The sequence below is a fragment of the Macrotis lagotis genome, chromosome 5, assembly GCF_037893015.1.
Source record: "Macrotis lagotis isolate mMagLag1 chromosome 5, bilby.v1.9.chrom.fasta, whole genome shotgun sequence".
NCBI lineage: Eukaryota > Metazoa > Chordata > Mammalia > Peramelemorphia > Peramelidae > Macrotis > Macrotis lagotis.
Genome location: NC_133662.1, coordinates 266,184,647 through 266,197,638, shown reverse-complemented (window position 1 = coordinate 266,197,638; position 12,992 = coordinate 266,184,647). Strand labels below are relative to the sequence as shown.

Genomic DNA, 12,992 nt, shown 5'->3' with positions numbered 1-12,992 from the left:
AACCAGGTGAGCACATTGTCATGAGACTGACATACTTTACCGATGAACTTCTCAACTGTAGGGCATGTTCAAAAAAACCCACAAATAGATTTATGAACCACATCTTCTGAAAGTGATTTGAGTTATTCCTCCAAGATCATTTCCTCTGTTATTTCAGTGCTTGAAGTGATGCTTTTTATCTGAAGACTTTCATTCTTTTCCTGCCTCTCCTACTCCCATATCTTTTTACTTCTGGTTCTGGGAATAGTAATTAAAACAACCAGACTGGTTCTAGAAAGGATGCGCCAATGGATTCCTCTATGATTCTATTCATTTTCTTATTATTTCCCTGACCCAAATTGTCCTTCCTTGATGTCACTTTCCTAATTCCTATAGGTTGTTTTCCCCAATTCGAAGTTTAGCTTCTTGAGGTCATGGACTATCTTGCTTTTTGTTTATAATTGTACCCTCAGTAATATATTATTTCAAGATTTCATAGAATACACAATAAATGCTCATATTTATTCTTTAGCTTAGGAATTAGTCTACATAAGTAGTTGAAGTTAAAGGAATTAGGGTTTTACTAAGTGACCCAGAGACTGATGATAGTTCTAGGTTTAGATAAGTTGGTTCTTGGATGACAGGTGAATTGTGATAATTCTGCCAGTGCCTGTCATCTATACCCAGAACATTCTAGATAGCTTTGTTAGTGAATACATCAGGCTAACACCTTGTCACACTTACAAACTCATCTATCACCAGATCCATGCTCAATGTCTTTCTAATTTAGAGTCATAGAAGGGAGCTTGGAGATTGAGTCCCATCTCCCACAGTGGACAGATTTCTTTGATAGATGATGATCCCTTGATAGATGATCATCATCTGGCTTCTACTTCTACTCTTAGTATCAAAAGCTCACTCCTTCAACAAGGACACTCCTTTTATGTTTGAGGAGAGTTCTCCTCTTATGCTGAAGAGACATACCAACCTTTCACCTACCATCCTGATTGTAAGCATCTCCAGGAAAACAAAAGAGTGGCAGTTTGCAAGATCCCTGGTGTTGGAGAGTAAGTTTGTCCTTCTCTGAGGCTGGGTAAGGCATTTACTATAGAGAAAATTGTTTGCATGTGTTTTTTCTTTTCTTGGTGGAAGAGATTGAGAACCAGCAATAGAGCCAGAAGGATCTGGGGTCCAATTCAACTTCTGGCTATGTGACCTTTGTCCTTTCCACATCCCTGGCAAATTTCAAAGACTGTAAATCATGGGATGGACATCCTTCTACATGGAGGGAAACAGTTTCATCCCTGGGAGGTCCCTTCAATGAAATCACAGGTCCAATTTAAAACAAATAAACACACAAACTCCTTTTAATGCAAAGGGCAATTTGAGTCAGTGTCAGAGTATAGATATCTCCAGCTCATGTCAGCCTCACTAGGCTCTTCTACCCCAGCTCAAGTTTCCAAGACAAAGAATCTCTAATCTGTGCACTTCAGAATGATCTGGGAAGTCCTACTGATTGACCTTTGCATTACCAACTGAAAACCTGATCCAGATCTACACCAGAAAAAGCATCAGTCTCAGCGACTGTAGCTGGGTCTTTAGGACAGACTCAACCATGTCCATTCAATACCTTCTATTTCCCCTTTTCGTCCATCCCATACCATTACTGGAATCTGGAGTAACCAGCCCCTGCCAAGAAGCTCAGAAACTAATCCTTTCACTAGATTGCAATCCAGAAAATCTCTCTCCCAAGAGGTGTAAGTCAGTTCTGCTAATAACTAGCTTGCTGTCATTGTATCCCCAGCTTATTTCTCTGCCTTAATGAGTCAGTCAGTCAATAAACATTTATTAAGAGTCTGTCTTGTACCAGCATTGTATTAAGCCCTGAGCGTGCTGTTGATGTAACAAATCAAGGAAGTCCCTCCATGGTAACAGATTTTGTAGCATGGTGGTAATGAATTCCCCTTCTGCCTTTAGGCTGGAACTAGCAAGGGCCACTCAGAGGTTCCTAATTCAATGCAGTAATTTTGAAGATTTGTGGGGAAATGGAATTTGCTTGAAGCACGTTCAGGCTTTTATCATTATCAAAATGTAGTCATCTTTTGCCAGTTGCAAAGGAAATGACCATGAAGTGGGTGTGAGCCTTATAAAAATCCTCTGTGCTTGGACATAAACAGATAGGGAAATTGGATCAAGGGATTCCACTTTCCTTGTTTTGTTGAAATTAGAGAAGTGTGGATGGAGACAGAAAAGGAGAGAGTCCATGGAAAGACAAGGAGTTGAGGGACAGTGAGGTGTGCCAGATACATGTGAAGCCTAGTGCTGTTGGATTGTAGAAGGTGGAGAGGAGAGAATAGAAGCAGATGACTGGAAAGATTAAAATGCATGGTGATGTGAAGGATTTGAAAGATCAAAGAGGAAGTTTGATATTTTATCTTGGTGTAATAGGGGAATTATTGATCTTAGAAATAAAATGGTTGAGACCTGGTCTTTAGGAATATCACTTAGGCAGTAGAGTAGATGAGGAACTGAAATGGGGTGGGGTGTGGCTAGGTGGCGCAGTGGATAGAGCACCGGCCTTGGAGTCAGGAGTACCTGAGTTCAAATCTGGCCTCAGACACTTAATGATTAGCTAGCTTTGTGGCCTTGGGCAAGCCACTTAACCCCATTGCCTTGCAAAAACCTAAAAACAAAAAGAGAATTGAAATGGGACTTCAGAGATCCTTAAGTCCTTAACTTTATAGATGAAGAAATGAAGTTTCAGGGATATCTCAAGGTCACTCAGGTGGTAAATATGAAATACTACTTGAACCTTCTTCTCTTACCTGACAGGCAGGAATTTCCCCATGCTATCATATCGCATGGAATACTAAATACATTCTAAAGATGGCCTGTGTTCCCCCAGTTCTCAGTACTTACCTACGGTGCAGACATCTTCACCTGGGATACTCACAGGGGCCTTGTCAGAGACCTAAAGATGGACGGAGAAAAATCTGGCAAGGAACTGGCACACATTATTTCTTTCCCCAAAGGCAGTGAAATGATGGTCTGTTCTAGCAGCTTCCAGATCTTGCTCAAATCTCAAAATAATTCAGGTGACTGGTCTAAGGTTGGAGGCTTAATGAATATTTTTACATAAAGGAAAGTTGAACATGTCCACCTTTTCTCTTTATTGATTGCTACAAAAGGTTGACCTCTTCCTTAAGAGTTCATCCTCCCCTGAGTCTGACCCAACTGATCACAGAAACAATTCCCCTACAAGGTACCAGGGAGCACCTCCAAACCTCTAAACCAGCCAGTTTATATTGACATAGTCCAGTCACTGAGATTCCAAATGGAACTGTTTTTGGTCCTTTTCTCAAGGGCCACTGGGCACATCCCTCTGAAGGAGCAGTCACCTTGAAAATTCATCCTAATAATGGGGGAATTCTCCTAATCAGTCCTCTGATCTACCCAATCCACTTTTGTTCTTTATAACACCTCAGGAGGTAGGGAGGGAAGTAGACCAGAAATTTCATTTTGTTCCAGTGAGGAAACTTCTTCTACCAAAGCAGATCAACAGTTCTGAAATGTACAGTCCTAGAGACTTGATTAATGGCAAAGAGGTTCTGTACTTTGCTCAAAGTCTTTGCAGGTATTACTCACCCCGTTTGTTATATAAAGAAATTGAGGGTCAGAGAGATTCTGTAGCAGAACAGACCAGGATTCAATAGCCAGGAAAGGTAGGAAAGGGCACTTGAATGCAGGTCTAGCCTAATTCCATGTTCTTGTCACTATACTCAAGCCAAAAGAACTTCCAGGGGTGGGATTCAAGGAATGACCCTCACATAGAGGGAAAAGGTCAGACAGTTATACCCATCTGAAATCTTGAATTGCTTGGATTCCAGGGATCATAACTGACATCCGTTACATGGAGACCACTGGATCCCTGCTGGGCAAAGGTGTAATCTGTCATTCAACTAGTAAAAACTCACTTAAGCCAGGCACAGTTTTCAAGAAGTGAATAGTCTAATTAAAACAGCAGCAAATATAGAGAAGTTCAATTGTGGTTTGGAGGAATTAGTTACAGGGCAGATGGCAGGGCCCAGAAAGGTACAGCTTCAGGGTAAATGGTAATGCAAGGAAGACTAGAAGATCCAGTGTCAAGAGACCATAGTTGCTAGGGCACAATGACTGGGCGGAAGACCTGGAGGTCTTGGAGGAGTGTGATTGGTAACTTCCTGATGACCACATCCACCCTGCAGCCGGGGGGTGGGGGGGTGGAAAAGTGGAAGGTAAGTCCAAGGGTCAAAAGAAAGAAGGTATTTTGAGGTCCTTTCTATAAGAGTGGGGATAAGGAGAGTCAGGATACTAGAAGGCGATTAAGTGAAAAAAAGCTACCAGGCAAGAAAGAGGGGTAGGGCCAGCCTGACTGGGAAGAACCTCAGAGAGCAATACGGGTAGACTGGGGAGAAGTGCTCCTACATTACAGTATCCTCCTCTCTCTAGTACCCAGTTTGGTCTGAGGGGAAGTGGGAAGGATTCTTGTCACCTAGTCCACTATCTTTCCCAGACTCAGTGGATCAAAGGCAAAAATGAAAGTTTCTACCCTCAGCAAGCTTATCAAGAGAGACAACATACACATATAAAAGGTATTCAAAAATAAACAAAAAATTAATAAAAGGCAATTATTGGGGGTGAAGAAAGGCATTAGCAGTTATGAAGATGAAGAAAAGATACAGAAGCAAAAAGAGACTTAGAAGAGCAGGATTGGAACACCGTAAATGACCGCTTGGTCCATTACCAAGAGTTAGGCTGATAAACATCTGCTAATCTACCGTAATGTGTGTCCCCAATCCTGTCTTCAGTTTCACTAAGGTGATTTCATTACTTTAATTACATCTGTCAACTCTACGGCTGAAACCTCGATGGTGGGTCAACCTGGGGTGAGGTCTTTCCACACAAGGATATTGAGAAAGCCTCATGGGCCTGGGGAGTGGGGGAATGAATGCGTTTAGCTTGGAAGGGCAGACTTCACTGGGCTGTCACTTGGTGACCTTTTGTCCACCCTTTCCTAGTGAGCTGGTCTTGGCACCATCTTTCCAAGTTGGCCATTCTGTGTCCCCTGCAACTCTAATTTCACGCACTAACCAAGAACCGGGGACTGGTCTGGCGAACCAGACAGCGGTCTGGACCCATTCCAGGTTATGAGTCTTGTGGTAAGTTTGCTTGAAATCTAGTCCAGTAATTAGCTCGATCCTCATGTTTTCCCCTAAGCCCAAGGTTAAGTGAAGGAATTTGGAACCAACCCAGCTTTGCTGGCCAAAGGGTTGAAACAGTGTACATTGTCTATGAGGGAACCTGTAATGATGCAGCATAGATCATCAATGAGGCAGCTTTTTTCCTAGCCACAGTCCAGATGCTTCTCATTTGGAACCAGCAGTGGGGGGAGGGGGGTTGTTGGGAGAGTGGGAAGGATGTGTCGAGTCAATTGGGCTACTCCTCTGAAGCTACTTGACAGACTGAAGTAATTATCTCCTCCTATCTTTAACCTTGACTGAGCTCCTATTTTTCCTTTGCAATTCATTCTGTATTTTTCTCGGTGTCAAGGACTGCCATCCGCACCTGACTGGTTTTTACCTTTGCTCAGGAAAACTCTGTTGGAAACCTTCTAACTTTTGGTCATTATTCCATGCCTGCATATACATTGAGGAACTACAGTCAAAACCTTGCTATTATATGTCTACTCTACTGTCCTGGCTGAAACATGGAGCTTGAACACCTCAGCCATCTCTCTCTCTCTCTCTCTCTCTCTCTCTCTCTCTCTCTCTCAAACCTCCTGGATTTTACTTGACCAACAGAATGGCCTAGGGTCCCCTATTTACCCTGATAGCTTATATTATCCCTTCATCTCACTCCTTCTTTCTTTCTTAGAGTTTGATACTCAAGTCAGCATTTTGCTCCTGTGAATGACAGGGCAAGGCAATCTACTTTTCTGTCTCCTTGTTCTGTTTTCCCCATCTATGTCAGTTCTGTCCATCTCAGGGGCCAATCCCATTCTATCTCATTCTTCTCTTATGCTCTCTGTAACACTTGTTCTATTGTTAACCAACTGCTTTTCACATTAGCCTCAGGCCTTCTTCCTGGAAGTAAATTTGTATATATTTGTTGTATTTAATTTTTTAAATAAATGTGATTTTCTGACAATAAACTATGAACTCCCTGAGATCATACATTCTTTCCATTTTTCTTTTTGAATCTCTAGTATCCAATGTATAAGAGAAGTAGCTCTAGCCAGTTCTTGGTGAATGAGTGCTCCTTGAAGTGAGTTGAGGGTCCCCCCAAGGGCACCTCTGACAACCTTGCTTCTAGCACCTCCTCCCGGAATTGCCTAGAATTCATCTCATATTTAATTTGCAAATACTTATTATGTGGGTATATGTTGTTTTCCCCAGTTGTAACAAGCTTTTCCAAAGAAGGGACTATTTTAATCTTTGTATCTCTAGGGATGCAAATATATTTTCTATTTACTCCTGTGTTTTTTCAAAAGATTTTAAGTTATTTGAAGGCAGGATTTGCTTGATGTCTATGTATGCATCCCTAATACATAATTGATCACAAGAAATATAGTAAGTTAATTGCCTGACTTAGGGAAGAAAAAACATATACTGAGTGCTTACAATGTCACCTAAACTCTCATTTCATTAACCATAAACCTGGGATTATGAGAGGGAAGTGTCTTAAATAGTAAGTATTCTTTATTCATACAACATTTACTAGACACTGTTCAAGGTGCTACTGCTGCTTCTGATGTTTGCCCTTTTTTGTTTTTGTTTTTGCAAGGTAATGGAAGTTAAGTGATTTGCCCAAGGTCACACAGCTAGGTAATTATTAAGTATCTTGAGGCTGGATTTGAACTCAGGTCCTCCTGACTGCAAGGGAAGGTGCTCTCTCTGCTGTGCCACCTAGCTGCCCTAATTAAGTTCAGGAAGAAGGTGATGAGTTTTTTAGTTGGGGTACCAATTCTGTGAATAGATATAATCAATGGAAGAGATCATATGAACATTCAAATGACAAGACAACAACAGAAGAGATATGGGGATGAGAAGGAAGAGGCTAGGATAAGTCTGAAGTTTTGAACTCAAGTGACCCAAAAGACAGTGTATCCCCTCAAAAGAAATAACAAGGCTGAGTGTAGTGGATAATGAGTTGCGGACACTCAATTAGAAGTGTCCAATTTGCAGTGGATGATTTAGGACTAGCAAGAGATGGGTTAAGCCAGGTCTCAAACCCAAGTCTCCTACCCTTCAATCAAAAACCAAATCAATCAACAAGTGTTTAATAAACAACCTATCATGTGTTAGGCAGTATTTGACATAGTGAAGCTACAGATACAAAGAAAGAAATAGTCCCAACTCAGGAGGAGTTTACCTTTTAGTGGGTCATCTAGTCTACTCCCTTAGACAAAGATAGGGATGGTCAGAGCTGAGACTTTCCTAACTTGTTAAGTAACAAAATTTGAACTTTTGATTCTAAACTCTAGCTTCTGAGCCCTTTCATGAACACCCCACAATATCATTGCTCAGATTGTAAACTCCCTCCTTTAATGAAGCCAGGACCAATAAAATCTGTGGAACCATAAGTAGCCACAAGTTTGTCCTTCAGATCTAGCTCATGATTGGATGCCTTGTCCTTTGACAGCTGTGGTTATTTGCTTATATTCACTAACTATAGGTTCTCTGTGGGGCTCCATTTCTGCCTTTCTCTGTGGCCAAGAATATCTCTTTGCTGTAGGTTTTGGCTTCATATCTTTGCATTTCTTTGGCCATTGGCAGAAAAGTGGTCTTCCTCTTAGGAGTCCTTAAGGAAGGGATTAGGAACACAGAATATCAAAAGATTTTGGCTACTCAGCACCTTCCTGCCTCAACTTGTGGGGTGCTTCCAGAGTGGACCTTTGAGGAAAAGGAGCAAAAATGGAGATAATAGAGATGTATGTCTTTGGAAAAAAGGTCATGTTGACCATTTGACTACAAATGAAAAATACAGCTGAAGGAAACTTTAGTCAGACCACAGAGAGACAACTTGGCAAGGGACTGCTTTGAGCTGAGCATGAAAGGATTCTTGTGGTCCTGTCCCATATTATGACTGGGAGGAAGGGACTTTATGGATATTAAAAATATATAGCCAAGATGTTGGTGCTATATTCTTTTTAAAAAAAAATAGAGAGTTTTGAATGAGCTAAAAACAAAATTCAGATGTCTTGAGAAATGGATTGAGTCCTTTCCAGTGCTTCTCCACCCCAAACCACAAAGGTTGGCCGCATGAGGGAGTCCAAAGGATGAAATAGTTGTATTTTAAGAGAGGGGAAAAAAATGACCCTGATTTCATTTCAAGCAGGCGTCTTTTTGAAGGATCAAAAAAGGAAAAACCAAGCCAATATTCCAACTTTTTCCATGGAAACACTCAACTTTGGTTATAGACTCCCCTTTCCTGCCAGTTATAATCATAGGAAACTTTCACAAGCAGGTGTAAGAACATTTTGTCTAGGTCATTGGTTGGGTTTCTTGCTAGGGCTAGAGCCAGAGGGAAATCCATAGGGATTTATGATGCAAGTGAACTCCACCCATTCCACCCATTTTCAGAGCAACAGGGGTTGATTTTCCATTTTATCTTCCATGTTCTGTTTGCTTTTATTATTATCGAGTGCTGCTATGGCTAAGAGCTGGCAAAATCCCAGACTCTTTTCTAAGGTTAGCTGGGAGAAGGCAGTCTGGCCCAGTAGACAATGCACTGGTTTTGGAAACAGAAAGATTTGGATTTAAATCCCAACATTAGAATTTATTAGATGGTTGATTCTGGAAAAGTCTCTCAATTAAATAAGTCTCAGTTTCTTCATCTGTATAATGGGCTAGAGATGTGAGTACTGATGACCTCACAATGTTTTTGTAAAATTTGTGGTGCCATACTAGAAAATTTACTAATATTCCGTAGGTTCACAATCTGAACAAAACAGATAGATGTGTCAAAGGGGAGGATTTCACCAAGAGTCAATTCTTGGCCTTCAGAACTCATATCTACTGCCAAGTGGTCTACAGTGATTCTTTGAATATTCCTGGATATTTTCTCTGGAAATTCCTTTGTTTTATTTTATTTACATATTTTATATACATGTAAATGTGTATATAGATATATGTTTATATTATATACATGGGCATATGCACATATACAGATACCCATTCTCTGCCCTCAGTAGAATGCAGGTTCCTTTAGGTTGGTACTATCTTACTTAGTTGTAATTATATTTCCAGTATCTAGTACAATTCCTGTTCCACAGAAATGCTGAACAACTTTGATTAAATTGAACCTACTTTAATAAGAGTTGAAAGGACCCTTCCAGGTCATCTAGTCCAGTCCCTACCTCATAGAGACAAGGAAACACAGGTCCAGAGATGTCAAGCTCCTTGGTCACAGTCATACAGGTTAGAAGGAGGAGAGCCTAAATGTCATCTCAGGTCTTCAGAGGCCTGATTCATTTCTTCTTCACAAGGACTCTCTTGGACATCATGTCCAAACCTTTATTATATACTAAAGTTCATGAGGTCATGACTCTAGAACTGGAAGGGACCTCAGAGGTCACCCCACCCAATTTTTAAAATTGATAAATGGAGTAATATTCTATTTAGTAAGCCTTCCCTGCTTTTTGGGGTCCAGCCATTTCATTGGTGTCTCTTGGTTGAAGAACTTTCTCTACCAACGCAGACCTGAGATTTTTCTGCACCTAAAGAGTCTTAGAGAGGTGTCCAGGGCACTGACTGGTAGATGACTTACCCAGAGTCACACAGTCAATTTGGTTTAAGGTAGAACTGGAATCCAGGTCTTCTTGCATCTTCCACCTATTTATTCTTGTTGTCCCTTTGGGGCCAAGGAGAAGAACTGGATCCTCTCTACTTGAATTCCCTTCAGATTCTTGATGTCAGCTGTCTCCTTCCGACTAGGTCTTCTCCTGGCTACGCTCTCCCAACTTCTTTACTGGATATGATATCCATCTATTAAAGAGTTGGCTCTCTCCCACATCTCTTCCATCGGCCAAGTCCTTCCTTGTAGGAGAAGGGTGAATGACTGACAGGCTAATGTTGCTAGTGTATGGGAACAACTAGCTTAAATCAATCCCAGAAACCTCAGCATGTATGTGGGGCTGGAACCCGGGCAGGGATGGAATGGACTTTCCCAATCCCTCCAGACTGGAGGGCAATAAAAGCCTGAGTGAGGATCTTGTATTGGAATGAAGAGGAGTTTTGAGAGCCTCCTGGGGGAAAATTTGAAGACTTGCCCAAACCTCAGCTCTAATGACTGAGGCACGTGGCTGCTGTTCCCTCGAGCCAAGTTGGACGCAACAACCTAACTTGTTTTTTTTGTTTTTTTTTTTTACAAACTTCTACTTGCCTCAGATTCTGAGAAGTGCTTTCCTTTCCTTTTCAGTCCTCCACCCTGTTTGGGTGGACATCTTTCTGTTTTCCCAGCAGCCCTGGAGCAACACCAGTCTTTTTGTTACTCGAACACTTATGTTTGATACGATTATTTGGCTCTTCCTCTCCATACATCCTGAACCGTGATACACACATCTTATTAACAAATCATAACTGGCTCACTCTATGTAGATCTTAATGGCATTTCTACAGGCCAATCACAGTACTCAACAAGGATATGCTCGTTAGAGAGAGGTACAAGCAAAGAGTGTTAATTCCCTCCATCCAGCTCAAAAAGGGAATTAACCTGAAGGAAAGATGGAAGTAGACAATGTAGCCCAGACCCTCACCCTGAATTTGAGGGGATACAATGCTGGAGTTACAAATGGAAATGGAAAAGGGTGTCCATGTGGATTCCTTTCTCCTTTCTCTGATCTCTTTGAGGACTCATCATGGTACCATTGGGTCAAAGGGAATACCCTTCATGTGGTAACTGAGAGCAGTTTCAAAATGCTTTCTAGAAGGGCTGAATTGTCAATTGTCTTTTTTTTGTCCACTTCGCTAATCTGATGAAATCATTTTAATTTGCTTTTCTCTACTTATTTGTAATTTTTAGCATTTTTCATATGACTCTTGAAAACTTGGATTCTTTCTATGAAAATTGTTTATTTCCTTTGACTATTTGTCAGTCATCAGTAGAGTTTTCAATCTTGTCTGCTACATGTGATTTGACTCCTTCCTTGGAGGTTCATGAACTCTTAAGGTCCTTCAGAATTGAAATGATTTCCAGTAAAAGGGGATGAAGACAATTGTTTAATCCCCAGGAAATGGGAGAACGAATCCTGTATGATCTGAGCTGGAGTTGAGGGCTTAGTCCTAGTCCAGCTGGTTCCCCTGGTGTTACAAGTGACTCAGAGCTCAAGGGAATCAACTTTCATTGGACTGAGCTTACAAATCATCTCGTTAAGCCTCACGTTGGGCATCCCAATGTCCAGTATATTCTGTAGATGAGTAGTAAATATCTGGAGGTTTCCAGGTAGGTTTCTGGATCTTTTCCTTCCTGGGATTATGTATTTCTCCTTGCAGGTGCCCCGGATAAGTGAACTGGTCACTTGTCAGACATGATCAGGTAAAGATGGATCAGAGTGATCTCAGAAGTCCCTTTCACCTTAGAGATTCTGTGACACTTTAAGAGTATCCCAAAGTAATTGAGACATTGTGACCTTGCAGCTAGGGAACAGGCTATGGTGTTTGAGGAAACTTGAGCACAAATTCTCCCTTTGACCTATTCTGGCTGAAAGACCCTCCACCTCTCTGTGCTCCAGGCATCATTCTTAGGCTATAAGTTATATAAAGTAGAAGCTATTTCATTTTTATGAGTTTCTCTTCAATACCTAACATAATGCCTGGAAGATTTTTGGTTTGAGATTTTATTGATTTGAGAGGCTCCCAGTGAGGAAACTTCCTGTCTCTCTCTACCAATGCAGATGGAAAATTTAATCTTAGAATGGTCCTGGGATACTGAGAGTTTAAATGACTGTAGGAAACATTCTGTCCTGGATGGGGGAACCCTGCCCTTGGAAACCAGTAAAACTGGTTCAAATTTGACTCAGATTATTTTTAACTAATTCAGTTTGGGCAAGTCATTTAAAGTCATTTAAATCCTGTGCCTTAGTTACCTCATTTGTAAAATGAAGTGTTAGTTTTAATCATTAAAGTTCTTTCCAGTGCTAGATCTCTGATTGGTGACTTTCCCAAGGTCACACAGCTTGTATATCTCAGAAACAGGACTTAAACCCATGTTTTCCTGGCCTCTCTGCTAGAATTCCTACTGTAAACTATCTAGTAAGAGCTTGTTTTTGATTCATGACCAGGTTGTCTATCTACATTGATTAGGGAAGTTGCCCACATTCATGAAAGCCCAGATCAGGTCCCTGTTGCAAGCAATATTTCAGTGACCAATAGTAGGTGGAATGTAAGCAAGACATCCTCCTCCTAGGTTCCCTTCTTTTCCTAGGGGTGGATCAAGCCTACCAGGGTCTCATCACACACCTTCCTCTTGGTTTTGGACAGTCTGGCCAAAGCACCAGCTGTTGTCACTGACACCATGGCCACTGAGCTCAATCTGAAGCATGACAGTGACAGGACCGAAAGGGTCTGCTGCATTCTCAGACAATGACATAGGTTGATGCTGGACAGCTGCTACCCGCTATGATGGATGGGGCTTCCCTGCTCAGGCACTGGGTAGACAACCTCCCTGAGTTGGGATGAAAGGCTGCTGAGAACTCTTGTTTCAATCTGCCTTGATGGAGTACCCAGAACTCTGCCTGCAGCATCTTGGTCTGTGTTGGAATCACAGGGAAAGGAAGGGCTCTGGGTCTGCTACAGACCAGGGGGAAGAACATCTGGCTTGGAGTGGGGCAAAAAGAAGGGGGCGGGTCATGGCTGTCCCAAGGAATATAAGGTAGGAAAGACAATGTCCAGGGTTACAGAGGCCAGCAGAAAATGGAGGTATGGAGGCCACTGAGGAGGCTCTAGATGTGACCAGGAGAGAGATAGTGAGCACTA

At 41.7% G+C, this 12,992-nt stretch overlaps 1 long non-coding RNA gene across 1 annotated transcript in view; it reads left to right on the top strand.

Moving 5' to 3' along the window:
* The first annotated feature begins 5,098 nt into the window (after window positions 1-5,098).
* The window catches only part of LOC141490214 (uncharacterized), a 33,104-nt gene continuing 25,210 nt past the window's right edge, over window positions 5,099-12,992 (top strand). The window contains exon 1 of the long non-coding RNA XR_012469093.1: window positions 5,099-5,177. This is a non-coding gene — a long non-coding RNA (uncharacterized LOC141490214). The remainder of the gene's footprint in view (window positions 5,178-12,992) is intronic.